This window comes from Castor canadensis, chromosome 11, assembly GCF_047511655.1.
Source record: "Castor canadensis chromosome 11, mCasCan1.hap1v2, whole genome shotgun sequence".
Lineage (NCBI taxonomy): Eukaryota > Metazoa > Chordata > Mammalia > Rodentia > Castoridae > Castor > Castor canadensis.
The window spans coordinates 10,863,132-10,889,676 of record NC_133396.1 but is presented as its reverse complement, the minus strand read 5'-3'; the positions used below and the strand labels follow the sequence as shown (position 1 = coordinate 10,889,676).

General features: G+C 37.4%; 1 protein-coding gene across 1 annotated transcript in view; it reads left to right on the top strand.

Moving 5' to 3' along the window:
* The first annotated feature begins 5,510 nt into the window (after nucleotides 1-5,510).
* Kcnj16 (potassium inwardly rectifying channel subfamily J member 16) overlaps nucleotides 5,511-26,545 on the top strand; it is a 208,702-nt gene continuing 187,667 nt past the window's right edge. The window contains exons 1-3 of the mRNA XM_074045250.1: nucleotides 5,511-5,578; nucleotides 7,357-7,551; nucleotides 7,651-7,713. The gene's annotated coding sequence lies outside the window, so the exon portion shown is untranslated. The remainder of the gene's footprint in view (nucleotides 5,579-7,356; nucleotides 7,552-7,650; nucleotides 7,714-26,545) is intronic.

Here is a 26,545-nt window from a genome sequence, read left to right as displayed (position 1 = left end):
TATAAAAATTTATTGAGTGTCTGCTATGTGTCAGACATGTTAAGGTACTGCTGAGATGAAGATGAATAAGACTTTAAAGATACCTGCTTATATTCTAGTAGAGGAGAAAGATAAAATATAGGTAAAAAAGAATACACAATACGATTTTGTGATAGTGCTGTGAAGAAAAAAAAGCAGAATAAAGAAATGGAAAGGCAAGAGGCTTGGGTGTGTTACTAGATTTGATGTTGTGAATTGTTACTTGAGCAATAAGCTGAATCCATTGTGGGAACAGGCCACTGAAGGTACGGGGGAGAGGTCCTGGGAAGAGGAAACGTGGCATCTATAGTCCTCAAGCTGAGAAGGAGTGTGATGTGTTTAAGGAAGGAAAAGAATGTGTGTTTAGAACCTAGAGATGGGGGAGAGAGAGGTAAGGGATTGGGATTTTAATCTAAGAATGCTAGTAAGCCACTTATGATCTGAATTATGTTTTAAGACTATCACTGGCTGATGTGGAAAGATTTTTGGGGAGATATGTGCAATGACATGAAGAGCCATTAGATTTTCTGATTTGTTTTTCTTTGTTTTGATTTTTGAGATTAGCTAAGAGGTCAAAATCAACTGACTTGGGACCTTATTTATATCTGACAAAAAAAAAAAGGCTTCACTTTTGACATATTCTACTGGTTAGAAGCAAGTCACAAGTTCTGCACATAACCAAGAAGAGGAAGTCATACACATCATCAGAAATCCTGGGGGATCCTGTTGAGTCTGCCCATCATAACTGACCACATCTGAAAATGTTTAACAGAGTGCACATCAGAATCTAGATTTTTAGTTTCTTTGGAAAAAAGATTCAGAATAACTGTGGCCCTGGGCCCACATTTCTGTCTGGCAGCAGCCAGAAGTAATGGACTGAGGAGTCCATTGGTCACAGCCCCTTTGGTCCACCAGGTTCAGCCACTTGTCCCAACACACCAAAAAGGTGAACAGTGGTAAGGGCAGAGAGGGGGTGTATTATGTGGCAGGGGCTTGCTCTGCAAAATAAAAGTAACATTTCAATCTGTCTTCTCATACAGATATTTGCTTTTTTTAATAGGAGAAATGTTTTTTTAATAGGAGAAAGAATTGGGCACAGGGGGTAATATAAGCCTAATTTTTGAGTATTTCCAGTGGTCACAGGTCATCTGGTAACTCATTTTCTCAGAACTGGTCAGGTAGGGTCTTGTTATAGTAAGAGTCATTGCAGCCTGGCAAGTGGTCTTTGTCTTTTGTCAGGTCCTTCTGGATTCCAAGATGGATGCAGAGTGACTGAGGGAGAGAATGACTCAGAGCAAAGGACACAGATACAAAATGGAGGCTGGGATGCATTACTTTTTTTCTTGCCCAAGTGAGGAGTCAGTGCTCTTCAGCAGCAGCAGCTTTTAAATACCTGTTACACACTTGTTACACACTCTCTGCCCCTACTTAAACTCTTTATTCACTTGCTCTCTGCATTTCTACTGTGGCCGTTTATAGCTGCAAGTCCCATAGTTTGTTAAAATCTTTTCCAAAAGGTGGAATAGAATTTGAGCTGGAAAGACTATTGGATATAATTTAATTTACCTCTTATACAAAGAAAGTTGAAGCCCCAAGAAGTGACTTGACCAGGTTCATACAAGTGGTCAGATCCCTAACCTCATGATTATTCCTGTTAAATCCTGGAAGTATTTTGGGAATAAAAGAGGAATTGCACAGTTTGCATCCCAGAAAAGAGTCAGGAAACATTTTTTTTAAATAAAGCTATAACTATCTTCTCTAAGAAAACATCATTTTTCAAATATTAGAAAGTACCATGAAAATTGTGAATTGCGAGGCCTCTGGAGAGCTCTGCTGGTGACCAAACCCTCTTAAAAGTTACCAGGGTAGGCTGACAAGTGGTCAGAATTGTATTAGCAAGACCTCTACCTACTAACAGTGAAGATCGCTTACCTTTTGGGAGTAGTGTAGATGAAGTGTGTTATTTAATCACTAAACTTGCCTTTCTCAGGAGCTTCTGGATCCAGAAAACCCATGCTGAAATTCCAGCCTGCCTCTTAATGACCATATGGCTCACCTTGTGCAAGATATTTAAATCCTCTGGCCCTCAGTTTTTAATTTTCAAAATGTGTATTACAATAGAATTTTCAAAAATATTACAGAAATTAACATTTAACGTACTTACAATGGTGCCTAGGTCAGTAACTTATCTCTATTAACATTACTGCTTTCACTCCTGTTCCAAGGTAGATATCTGAGTTTGAGATATGGTTTTCTGCATGTACGACATGTGTTCTCAACAGGGCCTATATCACTTTCCAGTGGGAGAAAACATAGTTCTTGAGAGACTAAAAATATTTCTCTTTCAATGTACATGTAGCATAGACACACATGAAATATGTAAACAGAAATAGAGCATATCCATGTTACAATTTCATGAAGGATTGGTTAGTGACTATGAATCTACAAGGGCTCATTGAGAAAACACAAAAATACTATTTTAGAAACATAACAACACATTGTCTACATAATTTGCTGGGTCTCCATTTAAAATATTGTTAAGAATTTGAAGACAGTGACAGCAGAACACAAATCCAGGGACAGGACCTATTATGATTTGCATCTTAATGTATCTCAACGGTCCATGTGTTGAAGGCTTGGGCCCCAGCTAATGGGGTTGTAAGGAAACATTAGAAGGTGGAAACTTTAGAAAGTGGGGCCTTGTAGAAGGCAGTAGGCTCACTGTGGGTGTGCCCTTGAAGGGTTTATTGGGACCCTGGCTTCTTCTTCTCTCCTTTTGCTTTCTGTCTGCCAAGAGGTGAGTTACACACTTGCTGCCACGATGCTCTTCCTGACCACAGGGCTGAATGCAATGGAACCAATTTGCCATGAACTGAACCCAGGAGCCAAAAGAAACCCTTTTTTCTTATAAGTTTATTTTCTCAGATATTTTGTCACAGCAACTGAAAGCTGACTAAATAAGAAAGGGTCCTTTGAAGTTCAGGACCCTCTGAAACGGCTAAGTGTACAATCTGGGAAAGCATTTGATGGTGACCCCCACGACTATTTCGATGAGTACCATAGTCATGACGTGTGATTTTTTAACCTCCTGCATGCAGCACTATGGTATATTTTCTTAGTGCAGCCTAATATTCATGGATTACAAACTCTGCTAATGTCCGGGTAAAATTTAAAGGTACAGTGAAACTCTATGAGTCTTTCAGTAGTAGTGATTTCTCCAAAGGTTTGTCCTTTTAGATATTCATTTAGCCTCTGTTTTATTCTCCCTCAAAACATGAGACTTGTGAAATTTCATTTCACTTCTTTCCATTGAATATGAAAACAAAACGAAAACATTTCTTGAGGAAGATGAAGACGTCACCTTCTTCCATATCTGCTGCATCCAGTTTCTGGTCTGCCCAACTCTGGAGATTTGCAAGAGGAAATGGCCTAAGTTTACTACAGAGCTTATGCAGAAACCCGTTGAGTACTGCCCTGTGGTACTGATGACCAGCTCGCTCTCTTCCCTTCTGATGCCAGGTCTTAAAAATAGCTCAGTGGGAACAACCCAGCAACTTCTCCTCCACGGCCTGCAAATCAAAGCCCTGATTAGGTCAAAGGATGGGAAATGCAGCTACAGAGCTGCTCAAAGGCCCTCCAATTCAAAGTACATAGATCTTTCTGATCTCTCGGAAGTTGTAGCTGTGTCGAGATGCAGACTTCACTCAGCAGACCTAAATCCACCTCCTTGAGTCCTTGGACCTGGTGAAGAGAAGCAGCTTCCCTTTGGGAGCCTTTGACACTCTGAGACCCCAGAAGTCCAGTGATGAATAGTGTTCATGCTATACGTGGTAGACGTCTGGCCAAAGAATGTCCCACCTTGCTAGAGATGCCTCACTTTCCAGAAAAACCATTTGCAATAGCCTTATCTTCTATTATTTGAGACCACTGAAGATATTTTTCCTTCTTCCTCATTTCTGAAGGGGACACTTGGAAATTGCAATTAGTACAATTATGATTTATGTCACCTTACAGTTTATGTTAAAAGAATCTGAAATAGTTCTCATCCTCTAGGTGAAAGAGTTTTTGGGAACTGGTGGGAAGACTTTGAGGGAAAGTGATAGAAAAAAAATGAAGAGTGTGGTTTGGGAACAAATGCACTGTGGCTTGTTAATTCATTTGAGTTGCAGTAACAAAATAGACTGAAGGGCTTGAAAACTATGTAAATTTATTTCTCACAGTTCTGGACACTGGGAAATCCCTGTCAAGGTTCCAGCAGATTTATTGTCTAGTGAGGGTTTGCTTCCTCATAGCCCTTTGCTCATTGTGTCCTCATTTTGTAGATGGAGTCAGGGTCTCTCTTTATAAGGGCAGTAATTTCATTCATGAGGATGCCTCTCTATGATGTCACCATCTCCCAAGAATCTCCATTCCAAGTCCCATCACTTTGGGGAGTAGGATTTCAACATAAGAACTTGGGAAGTTGGAGGACATGCATCTTCAGACCATCGTACTTTGTAACAGGGACTAGCAAACTATGTCCCTATGGCCAACTATGGTTCCCTATGTAAATACAGTTTTATTGTAATTTAATTTACTATGCTGACTCATTTATGTATTTCTATGCTTGCTTTCATGTTACAAAGGCAGAGATGAGTGATCACAGCAGAAACTATCTGACCCACAAAACCTAAAAATGTCTGACCCTTTACAGAAAATGCATAATGATCCCTGTTCTAAACTAATGACCACACATTTAGTGCTTGCTCCACTGTTTTCATCATATGTTGCATGCTTTGTCTTATTCAAGTCTCACAGCAGTAGTTCTACATGGGTAGTGTTCATTCCACTTAACAGATGGGAAGAGAGGTCAAACTCCTCAAAGTTACACAGATGGTAAATGCTAGAGCCGGTTGTGAGTAGTATCTGTCTGATCTTATGGTTTTCTTAGCACATGCATTGCCTCACAGTTAAATTCCCATTGCCTTGTTTGTTTGAATTACTGGTGGAAAAGTCAAATGTCTTCTGAGGCCAGGCAGGTAGAACCCACAGAGCACTTCCCTAAGCCACAGGGAGTGGTGTGTAGGTGTGTATTGTGGATGAACTAAAAAGTACAAAACTAACCCAAAGGCATTCAAATATGAATTTAGTTTAAAGATTCATGAGCCAAGCAAAAACATGTCAGCAGGCCTTAATTAGGCTAACAGGTCGCTGTTTTGTGACCTCTGGATGAAGCCTGATCAAGTTGGGCAAGAAGAATGATGATATGCTCAGAATGGAAACCAGAGAGTCTGTTTGTCTCCCCCTTATGCTCTGGTTCACTTCTTAAGGAACACCGCTGATGACTCTGTGGAGAAATCTTGGATCTTGTGCCAGACATGCTTGGTCTTTCATTCCAACTTAGCATAGGCAGGGAATAATTTCAGGCAATTCATCTCTATGGGCTTCAGAATTTTCATCTTTAAAATTGAGGTTTACTTATTTTACTTTTGTTGGTCCATGGTCTGCCTTAGGTGCTACATTCATCTTGGCTTATCTCAGGGAGTGGTAACTCCATATTTCTCCCTGCTTACTACTAAATGTGAGTATGGTCCTTGGCGCCCTTCTTTCTGTTATGCCTTATGGCCAATCAGTCCACATAACCTGCTGGCTTGTATTCTGTTTATATTCAGAATCTACCCCTAACACCAGGTCCATGCTTCCATTATCACTGACCTGGATTACTGGAGTGGTTTCCAGGAAACCCAGAAGTTAGTTCTCAATCCAGCAGTCACATAGACCCTATTAAACCCTTACATAGGACTGAGACATTCTCCGTGAAATTTCCCCTCAGAGGAAAAGTCAAAGTTCTTACAATGACCTTCAAGTTGCCAACCCAGTGATTTTCCAGCTGAGCACTCACAGGGTCCTCTGATCTGCTTATACGTCTCCAGCTGTGATGGCCTTCTGCATCTTCCTTAAGTGACTAGGCAAGTTCATGGCTTTGCATCTGTTTCTTTGACTGGTAGCCTGTTTTTCCACCCCAATAACCACAGGGCAGCTTCCTCATTCCTTCAGTTCTTTCTGCACCTTCAAAGTCACCATGAAATACAAATTGCATACCCATTCCCCATTCCTCTTTTTTATCTGTCTGCGTCAAAGAAGAGTCCATTGCTGTAGCTCCAGCACCTTTGCCCAACTCACATGACACATCCAAATTCTCATTCATTCCTCTTCTTCATTTCTTTCACTTCCTCATCAGAACTAAATTTTCTCTACCTCCACCATCTTGTTTAATCTGATATAATTGAATGAGAATTATTTCAACTTTAATGATCTGTGGCCAGTTATAGAAAGTCAGTTCTCAACTCTATGCTAGAGGTTTTGGCACTGTGGTCCCCAGTCCAGCATCACAGTCTCATCTGGGGACTTGGTAGAAACACAAATTCTTGAAATCTACTCCAGGCCTACCCATTGAATTGAACATACTGGGAAGGGTCCAACAATGTTTTAATAAGCCCATCAAGTGATTCTGAGGAAAGCTCAAATTTAAGCATCATTGTCTTATCTCAAGTGGTTTATTAAACAATTCTAGAGCAGGGTGCCAGTGGTTCACACTTGAAATTCTAGCTACTAAGGAGGTGGAGATCAGGATTATTTGGTTCGAGGCCAGACTGAACGAGAAGTTTGCAAGACCTATCTCAAGCAACAGCTGGATGTGGTGGTATATGACTATCATCCCAGTGACTGGGGAGACTAAGATTGAGAAGATTGAGATTTCATGCCAGTCCTAGCAAAATAAAAAAAAGAAAGAAAGAAAAAAAGAAAAACTTGAGAGACCCTGTGTCAACAGAAAAATCTGGGTGTGGTGGCACCCACCTGTCATCACAGCTACTACAGGAAGCATAAATAGAAGGATTGTGGTCCAGTCCTGCTGGGGCAAAAAGTGAGAAGCTATCCCAAAAATAATCAGAGAAAAAGGTGCCAAAGGGCATGACTCAAGCCTTAGAACAGCACACCTTCCTCGTAAGCATGAAGCTCTGAGTTCCAACCCTAGTACCACAACTATCACAACAAAACACAGCTCTAGGCTAACAAGTGTGTAGGAAGAAGAAGACACGGTTGGCCCTCTGTATTTTTGCATTCTACATCTTTGGGTTCAACCAACTGCAGACTTAAAATACTCAAAAAGCAAAAATTGCATTTTTGCTGAAAATATACAGACTTTTTCTTATCATTATTCTCTAAATAATGCAGCATAACAACTATTTGCCTAGTATTTATGGTGTATGAGGTATGAAAAGTAATCTAGAGGTGATTTAAAACACTTTGGAAGATGTGCATTAGGTTCTATGTGAATCATGCCTGATTTCATTTTAGGGACTTGAGCACCCTTGGTGGTTTTGTATCCACCAGGTGTCTGGGGACCGATGGATTGAGGACACCTGCTCCATGATCACTTCTGGCCAAGGATGATTTTTGATGCATCATTTCTCTGACCTAGAACTTCACTTCTGTAGCTCCAAGGGTTCAGAGCAATATGACCACCAACATCTTTCTTCATATGAACTTCGGGTGAGACTGTTTTGGACTTGTTTCTTTCTTTGGATTTTATAATTGTCTTTCAACACATTTATTGTTGTGCATCCTTCCCTGTTTGCTTTATGTTCCTAGATACCAAGAACCTGTCTGGATGTCCCCTTTCCAAACGCTGTGATTCTATCAGGAAAAACAAAGGTGCCCAGTATTTGTTTGCTTTACTTCTATGGTATATACATGTGGTGTTATACAAACATATTCAATATGTTATAAATCATACACAAGATGGAATGTCAGGTCAGATTCTAATCTGGGTTCACCATGTTGGTCACCTCTTATTTGGAGAACTCAAGGCTTGCCTTTTCCTAGCTGCCTTCTAAACAGTGACCCACTTTCCAGAAAAACACACATTTTCATTGAGAACTGAACTTAGTTACTTTAAAAAACAACTGATTAAGTAAGTTCATAGAAACACTATACTCCTTTTATTGAGCCTTTATTGCATAAAAGCACTTATTCAACAAGTGCTTTTTCACACGGACTAGTCTTATTTATTACTTACATTGTGATGTATTTATGCTGTGAAGCATGTATAATTATATCATTTTGGGGACATGGAAACCAAGGCCCAGCAAGGTTAAATAACCTGATCTAATTTACCTGTAGGAAAATGGCAAAGCTAGGGTATTGGCAGAGAAAGAAAATCCTGTTACAACAGACTGAAGGCATTTCTAAGGATACTTGGCCTTAAAGAGTAGTCCTTTATCACAGTAGAATGGTGTTGATTTCTGATTATAAGTTTGCAGTGAGAACTCAGACAAAGAGCTCTTAGTTCCATTCAATTTAGACACCTCAATTGTTTCTGTTTCACAGAGAGATGGAACTAACCCCGAGGTTAGGGCCTGCCCTGATACCATTCTGGTTATGGGATGGAAAGAGCTGACAGTCTTCAACCCATAGTCAGATGTAGCAATTCAGAACTGATCCTTTGGTGGCTAGAAAGAGCCCCAAATTGGCTACATCACACCTGAATGTGTCATGAATGTGTCTCATGGAGTAGCTAATGGAGCTGAAAGCATGTTTGACTTTTTTTTTCCTAACTGATTTTCTCCACAGTTAACATGCATCCAAGGTTTGCAAGCACTTTATCAGACACATACTCAGTTGACATGGGATACGGAAAATCTCTCCTTCTCATTTGTTTATTTGATGCATCAACTGACAGAATGTGGTTACTTTTCTAGTCTCTGAGGAGCTGAAAAAAATCTCAGAAATCTGACTTTATGAAGTTAGGTTTTCCGCCACTGAGAAATATCTTCATGCTAAAGGTTTGTTTACAAGGAATTGCTGTTTCCACTTGCTGGACCAACTCTTAAACATTAAAAAAAAAAGTTGTTTTTTCCAACCACTAAGTGGATCTAAACATTAAGTGTTTCTGAAGTTAGTTTTGCAGCTTCTGGGCTGCTATTAACTTCTGCTGGTATGAAACAGAAGGTCACTGCTTTCATTTAGGCCCCTGTAATGCAAGAGTGTAATATTTTGAAGAATATTTTAAAATGGACCATTGTGCAATATTTATATTTCATTCACATCAGCACAGGACAGTGTTGACACAATGTTCGGTTGTTGTTTTTGGCTACTTCCTTCCTGCTTCCATCCTACAAAGCCCGTCTCTCCTTTCTCTCTGGTGGAAGCTAGACCTGCTCCAAGGAGGCAGATCTGATAAACCGTCTGCCTCAGACTGAGATGAGCTTATGGAGAAATGCAGACAGAAGAGAAGTTGAGAGGTGCTTTAATGGGAGAAAAGATAAAACTTCATTACGACCTTCGAATCAAGGCACTTTAAGAAGTAAAGTCTCTCCCTTTCTCACAGAAAAAAGGAAAAACGGAGTGTGCTGTGGTTTTGTATAAAAATATGTATTTCACACTTCTCTATGCTTGCCATTATCAGACATTCACAAAGAATTTCTCACATTGTGTTCCAGGAACCAGCTGGAGTTAGAATGTGCATGTTGGTAAGAATAGGAGCCATTGTGGATAAAGGGATGTTCACAAAACAGAGATACAGGCTCCCACAGTTTTCTTTTAACTTCTATTATTTAACTGAATAGTAAGAATAGATTTCCAAAGAGCAAGAAATTTTTATACCACTCTCTCTGTCCTCTTCCTGTAACACACACATACATACAATTTTACATACACACAAAGACACACTCTTTTTTTGGTCAGTTTTTCAGCCACACTCTTTCTCAAATTCACAGCAAGCTCCTGTTGGTAAAGGTTGTGAGAAATATTTCCATATACTAATCAATGAAACATAAATATCTTCAAATGACCATTCCATTTTAGAGAGAGAGAGAGAATAAATGAATGGATGACTTTATGTATATTTCTTGTAATATGTTCTGGAATCAGAAAAAATACTTGAAGTAGCAGAGACAAAAAATAGTAATGACTTTTTTCTCTGACCTTTTGATTTTAAGTTGGACACAAAGCAACAAAAATAAACCAAGTTTAGGGCTGATAGCAGGTTGTTTTGATTGTAGGAAATAATCTTGCCAATGTGGTACCAACCCTATTCTACGTAGGCCTGTTGTTTTCTGGCTCTGCTGAATTTTCACAATTTAGAAACGAGGAAACAAAGGTCCATGGATTTTTGAGTCACTGGCTAACTACGTCCTCCACGCCACTCTCTGTATTACAGCGTGTTTCTACTTCAGCCTTTGTCCCACGAGGGACATAAATTTAGAGAGAAACCTGTAGGTAATTAGCAGTCCCGCATGTCTGTCATTCCTTTGATAAAATGCGTTGGGTGTGGTTTCTCAACATGAAGTTGATAAAATGTATTGGTGGTGTTCCATTTCATTTGACTTTTCCATTACTGTTTTTTTTTTTTTTTTCCAGTGAGGCTGTCTTAATGGCTAGCTTCTGTTTCCAATCATGGAGGACATTTCTATGGATTTATTTTTACATTTTCCAATAAGAAACATATTCTGATCCTTTAAAGGTTATAAGCAAAGTATGGGAGGGTGGGTGATAGAAGAAAAGCTTTCCTGCTGGCTTATATTAGCGAGGATATGTGTATATGTGCATCTGTGTGCATGAATGCATGTTTCCATTTGTGTACAAGAATGTATGTGCATGTACTTGTGTCTGTTTAGGTCTTGATTGTGTCCCTGACGTGGCACAGGGATCTTATCTTATTCATCAGTTCTTTAATGACTGGAGAAAGAGCATACCACTTTGTTGATCTGTTTGGCTCGAATTCTTCTACTGGTTCAGGATGAAGAAAACTCCTTGGGGCTTTGAGCAGCAAATTGCAACTTGCATTAAACAAATAGGTTCACATGATTACGTTTATATAGGACTAAGCAGGCTACTGAAAATGAAAAGAACTCTGGAGTCATTTCCAGCTCCCAGCATTGAAAAGGCTGAGTCATTTGATTCAGCCACCCAGCTTTTAACCCACAGAAGCATCAGCAAGTTCATGTGTGTGGTGGCTGCTGAGTAAGGGCTGTGAGGATTTCCCCAAGGGAAGCCCCTTTGCTTATCTGCAGAGCTCTGACTTGCTCCAGAAAGGAGCTCACATTGGCTAGCCTTCATTGGGTATTGCCATTTAGGGCAGTCTAAGCTCCTTGATCCTGGTCTACACTGATGTGTAGAGGCACCTGTACTTGGACTTGAGATCCTGTTTTTGCTCTGAATTCTTCTCCCCTTCGTTCAACCTATCCAACCTAAGATATTGACTTGTGCTTTGTACATTTAGAGTCTTTCTCTGGTCAATTTAGGTAGCTGAACTTTAGTCAAGGCTCTTCCTCTTGCTGTCAGTCAGATTTATGTTTCTGAGTGTTGACCTTGGGTTGCTTTCATAGGTTCTGATTCCTGATTGTGTTTTTAGCCCAGCAGACTACTCAGGATTTTTGGCCTTCAGAGTGGGTGTCATGTTACACATGTGATGCAGGCATTGAGTGCTTTTTTAGCTCTTCTGCAGACTTCTCTGATTCACCTCTTGATCTACCATTCTCAGGCTCTCCACCCACTGTGAGGGCACCATTCCTTCATTTGGGATGTTGCACACACAGGATCGCACTGGCTTATAGTGAAAGGGCACTCCCCTTTTCAATCATACTGAGACTGGAGCCAGAATTCTGATTTGTTTCGCTGGAGCTGGACATGTCTATTTACTAGAGAAGACTCCCTTCTATCAACTGGGTACTCTGTCCACTGTTGATGTTGCCTCAGACTTGCCCAGCAAAGACACACATCTGCAGCTGTTGACACTGAGCATCAATGTTTGTGGTGACAGACATCTTCAGTTGGTTATTCAGCAGTTGTCACTACCACCCCTATTTCTTGTTTGCAAACAGAAATCACTGATTTTGCTCAGAATGACAGTAATCAAAGTCCTGAGGAATGAGTCATCATTTTACAAACCAATCATGCTGAAATTAATTCATATCGACCCTGCTATTTTAAGCTTCTCTTTCAGCCATGGGACATTGTTATCAAAGAAAGGCAAATATGCTGGTGAGTATATGCAAAGTATCTTTTGCAGGCACTAAAGAAACAGAATGCTGCTTGGTGCCAGTGTCTCACATTGTAATCCTAGCTACTTTTGGAAGATCTTGGTTCCAGGACATTTTGGGCAAATAGTTCATAAGAACCTATCTCCAAAATAACCAGATCAAAAATGGACCAAAGCTTTGGCTCACGTGTTAGAGTGCCTGTTTTGCAAGTATGAAGTCCTGAGTTAAACCACAGTCCTACAAGAAAGAAGAAAGAAAGAAAGAAAGAAAGAAAGAAAGAAAGAAAGAAAGAAAGAAAGAAAGAAAGAAAAAGAAAGAAGGAAGGAAGGAAGGAAGGAAGGAAAGAAGGAAGGAAAGAAGGAAGGAAGGAACCCTTCTTTACTAGTTGTAACATCCCAACCTAGGTACCTTGCTTCTTCATGCCACAATATTCTTAGCTGTGAAATGCAGGAGATAATAGTAGCGTCTATCTTATAAGGCTGTTAAGAGAGTTAAATCAATCAATCACTATTAGAAACTTAGAACAGTACCTGGCACCCAATAAAGGCTATAAATACATTTATTAAACTTCTGAGTGTGAACATCTTGCAAGGTGAATTTTGACTTATTTAGCAAGCAACATAACATAGCACTTTTCTTTTGAAAGTAACAGTAATCAAAAATAAAACATAGGATTCAACACTGGCTACATTATAAAGAAATGGGTTATGATATTACATGTTTTTGGAGAGAGTATTTTCTATACCTTTTAACCCAGAAATTTCTTTTCCAGCAATACAGAGAACATCCAAGGATTGACTAATAGCCCACCAACAATGATGATGCACAATCCATACTTTTGACATAAAAGATTGTTCAGGGTTAATGAGGAATTCAAGTAACAGAATGTGTACTAAGAATAATGACCTGTACAAGAATATTTCTGTTCAGTGTATAAAAGTACATCATAAAATAACAGGGAAGAGAGATACTATGTTTTAGAGAATTAGAATGTTTCCATTGTTGTTGATTCAATTTTTTTTCTGTTTTCGGTGATAATCTTGGTGGCTTATATAATAAAGGAGTGTGTATATATATATATATATTTTGTTAACATCAATATAGTCATAACAATAAATAAGAAGATCTAGGTTTTTATACATATAAAATTGACTGGAAGGATGCACACCAAAGGATACTAGTTGTTACTTCTGGACTAATGGAGCTAAAGGCTATTTTGTTTTGCTGTGTTTCTTAATATTTTTATTTGCTGATTTTACTGAAATTATTATGAAAATTTGGGTTTTTGCAATTTTTTTTAAAGAAGAGTGAAGCAGCATGGCCTTTTGGTACTAATGGTTCTGATAGTTTCATTCCTCTGTAGGTGGCCAAGTTGGAAAGCTCTGTAAGTGCTAGATATTTGAGCTTGTAAAAATTCCAACAGAGTCTTCCTTTACCCTACCCCCAATCCCACACGTTAGTCTGGAGATATTTATATTTGCTGCCAAATATCTGCCCCAAATCATTTTGTATTGCTGACATTTTGTCAGATTAATAGATCCCGAGTGATGTGAATATGTTGATTTTTATGGCAGACCTCCAGGAAAGCCTTTTTGCAGATAAAAGTGGATAGGATAAATTACGTTTCTTGAGATCCGAATGTTTCTATTTAGAGGTATCTGTGCGTACTCAGTCCCTTATAAAAGGTGCCTTTGGATTGCTTTTTGAAGGTGTTATGCTGTCTTTCCTCTCATGCTTTGAGAACAATTAGGGTTATACTGAGGGTAGGTACTTTTGCCCCTGTCTTGTGGTTGTTGAATTCCTTGCCCCACCTGTGAATGTGAAGCATTCTCTTTTAATTCAAATTCATTCATCAGTCTATGAAATGCTTTTCCTTTTCTGAAGACCTGGATTGATTGGTTGGAAATATAATTTGGTTCCTGTGTTTGTACTGGAACTGAGATCAGAAAGCCATTTCAGGCTTCACTGGCTGGGGACTTTCAGTGGTGAAGTTCAGAAGTGCAGCAAGAGACAGGAAAATCCGAGCTGTTTATACAGTCTCTTTTCTTTCCTTGAGTGCTTTAAAGAAGAAGAACGGTCCACCAAACTTTTAGAATTGGCAGCATTACTGTTGTGTGCTGTCAATTCTTATTTCTTTCACAATTCCTCTGTCAGCTAGAAGAGAAAAGGCAGAATGTGAGGGTAAGCAGCAATGGAGAAGACATTTCTTTGGGTATCTACTTTGTATCAGACACAAGTCTAGATCCTATACCTTTACTGTCTCACTTACTTTTCTTATTTTGTAGAGTACTGATGTCGTGAGATTGTTTTCACAAACATAGAAATGGTAATTGTCAAAAGTGGGTTCAAATATCAACTCTACATTTTTTTTTAACCTTATACTAGGAGTGACTCCACAATGCCATGCACTGAAATTTGATCTCGTGGCTTATGAGATCTAGGTAAATCATTCAGTGACTCAAACTCTCAAACACATTGTCTGTAGATGGAAGATGACGATGACAAGGAGAAAACCCTATGCACACATGATTGCTACCTCCTTCCTACCATCCACTTTTGCCTGGGAAGGAGCAGCAACTTAACTTCAGTGGGGCACTCCCTATTCATTCAGACTGGTATGAAAATATAGTCTGCCTGTCTCATCTCATTCTAATATGGCTCTATGTGTTAAGTACTCCTCAATAATTTTATTACTGTTCTAATTATTTTAATTATTATAGTTTAATCTTAGAGCCTATGATTTGCTCTTTGTCTAAAACTCGTAGATCCTTCTGAGTCTTCAGGGGTCTTTCCCAGAGGCTGTATCTGGAGTAGAGGAAAGGAAGAAGACGGGGCATGGGTTGGGAAAGGAACCAGGTGGGACATGGTCACCTCTAAACTATGTTTTACATTGGGATGCTTAGTCTGGGCAGTGGGATGAGGATGGAAAGGAGTAGCCTCATTTGTCATGCTCTGTTTATGTACGCTCTGCCAGGCACAACAGTAGAAGCTGCCACTTATTTCAAGCTTTTGTTTTTGCCACTTCATGGTAGTTGGGTACTTTGTCTATTTTTACAGGAAACAGGTTCAAAGACAAAAATAACTTTCCTAAATTCCAACTGTATCAAAGGCAGAACTCAGATTAGAATCTTTGTCTCCCAATGGAACACAGGTGAAAGCAAATGAAAACAAACACAATCAGTCATGAAATATATAACTCCTGCTCTTTAAGGGCATCACATACAGATCCCAAAGAAACACACAAAACATGACTTATAAAACAGACAGCACATATGACAAGTGAATTTGTGAAACAAAAAACCTCAACAGTTGAAAATAATTGGGTAAAAGGATGACTTATATTATTAGAGGTGAGCTCATTAATTTTTTACTTTGGTAAATTCTTATTTGAGTGTAGCCAGGTTTTCTGGACCATTTTTGATAACTTCGTATGAGATATTTGAAAACTAATCATTTATATGCAAATTGAAGTTGTCTGGTTCTTGAGAATTGCTTGTTTTCTTAGGAAGATTAATCTCTAAGAAATCATTTCTATAATATAGCTAGCTTTCTTCAAAAATTCTTTCTTCGTCGATAATATAAAAGTTAATTTAAAGTCATCCAGTCTTGGTGAAATTATTACAAATTCCAAATGAGAGAGGTCTGAATTAATAAGATTTCTTTGTCATACAGAATGGGTATATTTATACAAAGCAGAGACAGAATGAAGAAGCAATCAGAATCAGATGCAATTAAGGCAGGAAATTCCATAACCTAAAAATCCTTTGATTTTTCATGGATAAAATGGAAATTCTATCTTGTGACATTTGATGCTTTGTCCTAATCTAAACAAGCTGCTAGTCTCTAAAAAGAGCAAGAATATATCAAGGTGACTGGAGTTTCTGCCTTAAATTTCACTTAAAGCATATGACTTTGGAATCCAACAGATTGAAGGGCCAGCCAGGTTTTACTACTTATGCACTGCTTAGGACTAGGTGCTTAACCTCTCTGAAGTAGAGAGTAGAACCAGTCCACTTTCAGGAATGTAGAAGGGAATGAGAGGGAAGTTATTGTTATTATACTATTATTTTTGGATTGTCTAAGTAGTTTCAGAAAGCAGTGTGATACAGTCAGCTCAATGGGATGATTTTTGAATAAGGAAGACGCTCTTACTCATTAGGTACTTACTTTAATGATGATAGCTACATTTCACTATTTTCTGCTTTAAGCCTAGGTTGGGATGGTATGAGAAGATGGGAGGATGTGGTGTTGGTTGGTCCTTGGCTGGGCAGGCACATGCTGAGATTCTAACTCCTGAGCTCAGTTGAAGTGGAGAAGACTGACAGAGAGAAATCCTTGAAAGAAATTCATGGCTCACTTCAATCTGCTCAAATACTAGAAAGAAAGGCCTTGCTAACGTAAAAAAGACACATCTGCAGTGCATTTTGGTTGTAGTAACAAAACCTGGACAAGTCCCTGGCCCATTCAATCACTAAAATTTTCTTTCCCCTTGTAGAAGTTGAATATTTTCCATGGGTTCTTGTTTGGTGTTTGAATGGAGCAGAAAGTAAGTTCAACTTTCTGGCATGCACAACCCTTCGGAGTGGAGGGTGCAATTTCCACTTCCCCACAGTATTTTAGACATTTCTTCCAATGATCATTTAAAGCAGTAATATGTTAATAGAATATCATTTTCTTTCATCTACTTTGCCTTGTTTGGAAAGAGTAATTTCGTACCAAAACAAAACAGAAAAACCACCCAACCCAATGTAATTTTCCAGGTTCAAACAAAAAATCAAAATACAGTAGTGAATATAGAAGATATTGTGAAACATGTTTTCATAGTGCCCTGCTATAGTTTCAGAGGAAATCAGATAACATATCAAGAGAAAGCAATGCACAAAATGTATGAAGGGGTATAATTCAGAAGTGCACAGGCTACCTGTAGTTTATAATATTTATTCCTGGTTGAGTTTCACGCCTTTGGCTGCTGTCTCTATCATGAAGTGTTCCATTTCTGAAAGTAGAAAGCAAAGGAAGAAATATCTAAGCTATAAAATGTCAAATTGCTTTTCAAACTTGTTCCAATTTCCAACCACATCAAGAAGGGTGTCTGAAAAGACAATCAGCTTTTGCACTAACCAAATACATATACAATTATTTATTCTTTAAAAATTTTCCCTGGGAAGGCACCATCAAAGGAACATTCAGGGTTATTTTGAGGCTATTTGCCTTGAATCTTCTAAAAACTAGTTTTGTAGCTACAGTATATTTGTGTGTGTTTTTTTTCCTTTAAAAACTTTGTAAATCAAATAAGCCACAATTCAATTTATGCAGAAAAAGATGCCGAGAGCTGGATATATTTTAGCCATTTTCTGGGAATAAGATACTGGTTGCCCTCCCAAAGAGCAACTCAAGAAGAAATAATCAAAACCTTGCTTTTTTCCCTCCCTATACCAAATGGAAGGAGGTTGAGGCTTTGATGAGATGTATTTCATTGAGAAATACATTGATGGGTATTTTAAAAATTTTTATTAGAATAAATTAACTGTACAAAAGGGTTTCATTGTGATATTTACCACACATACATAATGTACTTTGATCAAATTCACCCCCTCTATGTTACTCTTTCTTTAACCTTTCTCTCTCCTCCCTTTTTCTTTTTAAACAGTTTTTGGTGGGTTTCATTGTACTATTTTCAGACATATATATATAATACTTTTATAATATTCACTCCCATATAATATTAAACACTGTCACCTTTACCCTCCTCCAATCTGCTGCTTCTCTCCTAACAAATCCCTCTTTCACAGTCATTCCATTTTATCATTTTTTTAAGTCTAGATTCTGCCTATGATTGAAAACATGCAATATTTACTTTCTGAATTTTGTTCTTTTGAAGCAGCTTCTTGTCTGTATAATCACTCCCATTTCAAGACATAAAGTACAAAGTCAGATTTCTCTGTATAGCTTTTAGAAATTCATAAATAGAAATCAGCACATTATTTTTATACTTCAGATTTAAAAGACTTCCTTGCTAATGAATTATCAAATAAGCAATACCTTTGATGATTTGAACATAAATTTCAGTTCCATGAAATGTTTTAGGTATAATAATGTTAGAGACTAATGCGCTATTGTTCTACAGCTGGATTAGTTATGTATTTTGGTCGTAGTTTTAACTTCTCTAAAGGATAGTTAAGTATACTTTCTCTATTGGATAGTTAAGTATACTTTCTTTAAATCTTTGTGGTACTTTTTTTGGGGTCTATTTCCCTCCCTCCCTCCCTCCCTTCCTTCTTTCTCACTTTCTTCTTTCTCTCTTGTGTCACAATTATAATGTGTATAATCAATTGATCCTGATCGCTCATAAATTGTTACCAGCACACAGCATAATGTCATTTATCCCACATTTTCCAGAGTACTACTGCTGTGATTATTTTTCTTTTCATATACTTACCTAATTTACTTTTTAGTAATCTTATTTAATTTGCTTTATAGATGACATAAACTCCACAGTGCATCAATACTATTTTTGCTTTGTAATAGTCAATTACTTTAAAAGAAATTAAGAAAAGATAAGACAATCTTTTTAATGTATTTATCCACCCCTTTAATATATCTAGTGCCTGGTTTTCCACACTTTTGAACTCCTTTGAGCTTGCGGAAGCTACTTTAATTATTATTATTATTATTGTAGTGCAGGTCTTCTGGCAACAAGTTTGCATAGGTTTTGTTAATGTGTAATATCTTCATTTACCTTTGTTTTTGAAGGTTCTTTTTACTGAATATGGAATTCCAGAATGACAAAATTTTGTTTTGCTTTCCTTTTTATTCTCTCAGTGCTTTAAAATTGTCATTTTATTATCTTCTGACTAGCCTAGTTTCTGATGAGAATCAGTATCATCATTGCTATCATAGTTACATGTAAATTCATGTAGATTATATATTTTTCCTCTTCGCTGCTTTTAAGACTTTCTCTTTATCATTGTTTTTAGCCATTTGCCTAGATGTGATTTACTTTGTATTTATCCTGCTTAGGATGAAACCTTTTGAACTCTGTTAATATTTTTCATTAAGTTTAGAACATTTTGACCACTAATTCTTCAAATAATTTTTTTTTGCCTATCTGTCTCTGGATATTGAACTGTGTGATACTATCCCAAAGATCATTGATGTGCTGATATTTTCAAAAATCTATATTTCTAGTCTTTATTTTGGTAATTTTTATTGACTTATCTTTAACTATATTGATGCTTTCTTTTTCAGCAATCATGTTGCTATGCCCATTCAAATGCATAGATTTTTTGAAGTTCTATCATTCCCATTTAGTTAATCTTTAGAGATTCCATATCTTCCTTGAAGTACTCCACATCTGTAACTATTATGCTTTCTTGTAAATTTTATGTCCTTAAAGTATATTTTTTAAAAGTCTTTATCTGTTCAATCCAAAAACTTTGTCACACATGTGATTCACATTCCATTGACTTTGTTCTTAATTTGAACTTCAGGGTTACATTTTCTTATTCCTTTGCACAAACCACAGGTTTTTTTAATTGCATGTGAACATTTTGTGTAAAAGAATGGTGAAGACCAAAGAGGCTTTTTAAAAATATTATGTGTTCATTTCCCAGAGATGCAAGTTCTTTCATTGTCTTCAGTTAGAGTAAGAGTTCAATCATTTAGATTCCTCCTAAAGTTGAGTTGGGAACCATGGGTCTTATTAGATTTAATTCATCTGTGATAAGCCCAACCTCCACCCTCCACCACTACTATTGCCTTTTGGGAAGGTGTTTAGTGTATAATTTCACCTTTAGATTAAATTCAGGCAGGACTTTGGATCCAAGCATTGCTGCATGAATGTACATGACTATGTGCTCTCATTTTGCTTCAATCCATCCTGGAAATTTGCAGCTGGGGTGTGAGTATTGTCAGGTCAAATGATTTTCTTTTGTGCTTGAAGCTCTTTCAGATTCTGTTTTTTCATCAGCCCCCACTGTTTTGTAAGGCTCCACTGATTTCTTCTCTTCATCCACTCAAAGCCATCTGTGTACAGTGGCCTTGCTCCTCTGCATTGCTGCTCAGCCTAGGGGCCTTCCTGTGGTGGGGCAGCTGCTATGACTTTAGCTCCATTGTGAAGGACTTTTTTCTCTCTGAAATTCATCTCATCAATGCTTCCTTTAGCCCACCACACTTCATTAAGCCACTTGCTTATTTTGTTTGTTTCTGGTTTGGATTTTTATTGTTGTCAATATAAGTGTGAAGAACTTTCATACTTTTGTTTAGTATCCCACTGTCTCTGTTCTCAGGGTGCTTACCTGAGATATTAGAAAGTAAGTTAAGAGAGGAAGAAATGAAGAATAAAGGAAGGAAAGAGGAAAAGAGGGAGGGAAGGAGGGAAGGAAGGATGAAAGGAAGGAAGAATAGAACAAAGGATGAGAGGGAGGGAGAGATGGAAGAAGAATGGAAGGAGGGAAGAATAGAAGGAAGGATGAATGAGAGGATGGAAGGAAAGGAAGAAGGAACAAAGAAAGGAAGGAAAAAGGAAAGAAAGGAGGGATGGAATGAATAAACTAAGGAAAGAAAGAAGGAAGAAAGGAGGGAAGGAAGGAAGGGAGGGAGGGAGGAAGGGAGGAAGGAAGGAAGAGGCAAGTGGAATTTAAAAGGTGGATATACAGTATATGGTCTTTCAAAGGGATCAGAGATTTTTTGGAGGGATTTGGGGTTTTTAGAGATATCTCCATGGGGAAATGAGTATTTGAGATCCAACTTGAATGAGCAAATAAATGAATAATCTATCTAGAGATGGTAGTATAAACTTTTAAACTATGAAGAAAGTGTGAACACAAGGATATATGTAGGTTGGTCTATAGAGTACATGTTAACACTGAATCATTCAAGTTTAGTTTTATCAAAGATTATGAGAAAAAACAGAGAAGATAAAACAATTCTGAAAATGTCTATATATTCTAGTTACATGTCCTGTGTTGCCTAACATAATGTAAAAGAACTAAATTGTTTTCAAAATAGTCAAAATTTTAATGGGTTGGGTAGTTTCATAAATATGGATATAATGCAAAAATCAAAGTTTCTTTCAAGGTTAATCAATTTCTACTAGACAATACCCAACATTGGGCCCTGGTTATTTAACACACTTACAACTGGCATTAGCTATATGGTAAAAAATTTTATGTGCCAGTTTGGCTGGGCTATAAGGTACCCAGATATTTAGTCTAGGTATTTCTGTGAGAGTGTTTTTGGACAAAATTAACATTTACGGTGGTAGACTGAGAAAAGCTGATTGCCTTAGTAATATGGTTGGGCCTCATATAATCAGTTGAATGTCTTAATAGAACAAACGCGTGTTCCTCCGCCAAGAAAGGGAATATTTTCCTGCTTGATTGTCTTTGAACTAAGACAATGTCTCTGACTGATTTGACAGCAGTTTCTAGCATTTGGAGTTGAACTTGACATTGGTCTGCACTTTTTAGACTTGCCAACCTCTATTAATCATGTGAGCTGATTCCTTATAATTCCTTATAATAATAAATCTATTTATACACATAGACACACAAGCATATATTCTATTGGTTCCATTTCTTTGGAGAACTCTGGCTCATACAAGCCTCATAGGATTCCTAGTTAACATATATAACTAAAAAAAGAATCCCTTGGTGTAAAAAATGGTGTTTAATAAACATCACAATTCCTATAATCCAAGTAAGAGTGCAACACTCCACTCTTGCCAGCAAATGATGGTCTCAGACTTTGACACTATAGCCTGGCCAAAGGGAACGATGATTTTTGCAGGGCACTGGAAAGAGCCTTGTTCCGGTTGCTCACCATGACCGTTTCCATCCTGGGGCCATATGGTTGGCAATTGAAAATGTTCACTGTACTTGCACTGGCAAATATTTTTTTCCCCAAATTGGAGCTAGAGTCATAAATACCTGTATGTAGTTTAGCTCTTAAAAATAGTTCAATAGCATCTCACAAACAGTACACACTTCCTGTTGAACCAGATGGAGAAATCTGCAAAACACCAAACCAATGTGGAGAAAGCAACAGCAGTGGCTGGAACCCAGCCACTTATGCCAGAGGAGCTGGCAAACATCTGCACATAAAATGTAGTCTAGACCTGGTCAAGCCTTCAGCTCTTCCAGGAAACTGAGCTTGAAGTGAGGAATTTGGGCTTTTATTTTCCCTAGTGGGAAAATACTTAGAGTTCATTCATATGATACTGGATGATGATGTGTAAAAATAATGTTTTTGTTTTCCTTCTTCAAACCCCTTGCATTGCTTTTCTCTTTGAAACCCTCTGTTCAACTTTATTTTTCCAAGTGGATTCATTCAGCAAGCATGAGGCATTGCCATGCATATCTATACCATAGAAGTTGCTTGTTCATAACTCTGAGTTCATGTTGATCTCTGTCATCTTTACTATTGTTTTCATTGAACCTCTAAACTATATCCTTCTGGCCACTTGACTTGATCTCATTCATCTCCTTTTCTTTACTCTGGTTTGGTGATCTGTCCCTTTATCCCTTTCTGGTCCAAAGGAGCTTGACATAGTGTGGCAACTATTTCCTTTACATAATGATGGGTTTGGAAGGAAGAGGTGGGTTAACTTTCCTAATAGTCAGCAACTGGAAGGAGTTACCTTCACCAATGTCAACTGGCTCTTCTCCTCAATTTTGATTTTTTAAAGTATATAGCAACCAGGAAAATTCTGTGCCTTTGCTAATTTTTTAAGTAAATAAATTAAGAGGGTTTATTACCAAATTCCTTTGATTTTTTTCTTCATTTGCCTTCCAGATTTGATGGAGAACACCTGCTTTTTTTTTTGCTCATATATTGGAGAATATTCTGTTTTCTTACCTTTTTATTTGTAGTTATTTAGAGCATAGGCAAAGGAGATAATATGATTTATCTAAGCATGCATCTGACAAGCATGTCCCAAGAAATAATGACATGTCTTCCATGAATAAAGTTTATTTTCTATACACTCACTGAATCCAAGGAGCTGAGCAAATCAAATGATGTTAAGTTTTAAAAAAAAAGTATTTCCAAATAATTAGTGGGTTACACTTTTCCCCAAAATTTATCATAGAGTCATTCAGGGACAGATAGGAAATATTTTCTGCTTGGTGTTGGACATATAACTGCTACTGCAGAGGCTCAGCTCTGTAGTCATAAAAACAGGCATAGAGGATGCATAAATGAATAGGTTGTTGGTGGCTATATTCTAATAAGACTTCATTAAAAAATTTACACCTGAAGCCTCTTCTTTTAGGATAATAAGTTTAAGTCAATAACATGAAAACCATAAAATATCCTTCAGAAAAATCTTTCTTTGTAGACATAGTGTGAATTAGATACTTACAATGAATACAAAAAAAAGAATCAGAATGCTAGTCTCAGATTTAGGGTTTCTGCCTCTCTAGCAGAAAGAACATGGGAATCTGTTTCATATGAATTTGGGAACTGCTCCTATTATCGATCCATAAAGATGTAGGTTAGCTTGTCCAAGAAGCAGCAAACCTAAAAAGCACAATGTTGTCAGGATGTGAACTGTCATCCTTTCTCTATTACATTTTCTTCTTTTAGTTCAACGTGTGGGATGAGTTTTGAATTGAATAAAATTGGCTTTAGATATAGGAAATGCCAGTTACAAATTCAGAGACTTTTGTTGCTGATATCAAGATCACACCTGTAAGACAGGGTCACTGTGAAAAATAAGTGAAATAATGTTTTAACGTGTCTATCGACTCTTTTATTGCACACCTACCTATCATTTTGTAGTAGAATTTTGGATGCAATCACCACCTTTGATTCTTTGGTTAATGAAAGCTTGTCCTATTCAGGATCCCAGTAAATGTCAGCATAGATGATGATGATGATGAGGGATGATTAAACGTCCAACTTCTGGTCCAAAAAGCACATAGAACTCTCATCCTTCTCATTTTGTTCTTCAATAACACGAAAATTGATTTCAAATCAAATGTAAATAGAAGAGATTTTTCTGCTGGTGTATTCAATTAGAGAAAGAAAGCAAAAATAGGTCCATAGGTCCATGTGTCAGAACATTCTTGGAAGAATGGTCTATGTGCATGTTTCAGAATTAAAATCTTTTCGGCTTAAGAGACTATGAGTAGAATGCTTGAATACTACAGTAATAATCTCAATCTCTTATTCTATGTCTGATGTATTTCACACTTTGCCTTAGTCCTTATAACACCATCAAGAGATATGTGCTGTTTATGTGGTAGGTTTGGTGAAGAAAATAAAGGTTAGAGAATCTATGCAATTGGTAATACCACAACTGAGATACACACACAGAGAACTATCTGTCTTAAACCCTCTCTTATGCCATCATTTTAAATACTTGCTGTCCATTATAATCAACCATGGTAGTTTAAAAACCCTAACACTTGTCTCTCACCACTCCCTAAAGATTCTAATTCAGTTGATCATGGCTGGGACTTAGGTGCTTACATTTTCAACAAGTATCAGAGGTTTCTATCGTGTTTCAGGGTTGAGAAGTTCTATTCCTCAGAGTAGTTTGTTATTGCAATTGGCATGTTTTCTTCTTGTAATTGATCTGCTCTCCTTGTATGTGTCAATATTATTAACTACAATATCTATAAACATCTCAAATGCTAAACTGAGAGCCAGCCAACTACGAAGATATTTAAAAACCTTGTCTTGACGTCAAGCATTGAAGATCAAATACACTAACTTTGTGGTTGCTAGTAAGCATTCCCAGTGTTTGTCTAGCTCCAAAAAAAAAAAAAAAAAAAAACAGAAAGAAAGAAAAAAATCCTCATATTTATTTTTTTGGCATCTAAAATCAGTCAGTTCCACAAACCACATTTGCTGCTGATCAAAGGCAATTCTAGGTCACTGGCTGCATGGGACCTGTCCAGCTAGGATGCCTATGCTAGTGTGGCATTGACTCTGAAGAAGGCGGGCACAACGTGAGCAATGCTAGGTGAGTTAATGTGGTTGAAATCAATCACATACCTGGGCCTGGTACATTTCTATTTTTCTATTTTCCTTTAGCCTGCAGACTTTTTGAAGGCATAAGGTATCTGTGAATAAAGTGAGGGATCCAGAAAAGGTAAATGGATGTGACTCTTCACTTCTGTGAACTACTGATGGCGTGAAGTAGGACTAAGCCTGCAGGTGAACTTCTCAGGAGACAGGGTTATATAAAGGCAATTGTTTGGGACTTGGACCCAGAGTTATTTGGATTTGGTTTTCCTTTGGCATAACCTGGGACTTGTTAGTCAATGTACTTAAACATCTACCCTTGTCCTTAAGTGATACCTTGAGTGAGCTATTTATGTGACTATTTTCTCTCTTAATAGTTGTGCTAAAAATTGATTTTATTAATCATATTACCATGACACTACAATTTTGTTAGTATTTTTGTTAAATGTGGCATAAAGCTTTTCAGTATTAAAAAACCTAAACTCACGATAGTTAGAACACATACATCTATCTGTCACATTTTCTTGGATTGACCCAAAGTTTCTACTTTCAAAGAATATTATTTTAACTCTGCAGGAAAAATTCACACTTTTATAATTTCTAGTTTCTTATGGGATTTTTTTCCAAGTTTGTGAAGAGGAGTGTCTGTCCAAAGGGACAATGGTTCTTCACAAGTTATAGGTTCCTGATTTTATTAACAGCTTTATTGAGATATAAATGATACATGGAAATAAGTTGCACACATTTAAAGTATATGAATTGATGAGTTTGAACATACACCAGGGTATGTCCTTCACCTCTAAAATTTCCCCATTGTTCATGAGTATGCACATGTTAGGCATTAAGAATATCTAACATGAGAAGTGAAATAACCTAGACTGAGAGTGTCAGATATCCCATGTTAGTTCTCATATGGAATCCAGTCCATTGCATTGAGCTAAACTAAGATGCATGTATCATGAAATCTGGGGCTATATCTTTCTTGTTCATCATTTTATTCTCCAGGAAGAATTCCCATTTAACATTCAGTTAATATTTATTTTTTTTTCAAAAAAAATAAATGGAAAGTAAATTAGGGGGGAAAGTGGGTTAAGAGGACTGACAAAAAGTTCTTATTATGTTACCAACTTATTGAGCAAGTCACTTCAAGTTACTGAATATGCTGAATTGAGAAATGGATAGTTGGTAGGTGATCTGGAGAGTTTCTTATAGCTGTGAGATCTCCTATTGTCTGGCAAGTCACAGAGAGTGTTGTATAACTGTTGCCATTAAAATTATTTGGTAAATTGATCTATGTGTGTCTTATGTGTAGGGCAAACTGTTCTCTCTGAGTCTATTTCACTAACAGAGACTGGAGAAATTTGGAGCCCAATTACCAAAAAGAACACAGGTGGGTATGAAATGAGGATAGTCCAAAACAAGCTGCTAGAGGATATGATCCTCTCATTATTTTTATTAGACTAATATAAATGTTAGATATGATTAAATATAAGTAAGGGTAAAACATTGAGTATCTAGTAAAAACGGACTAT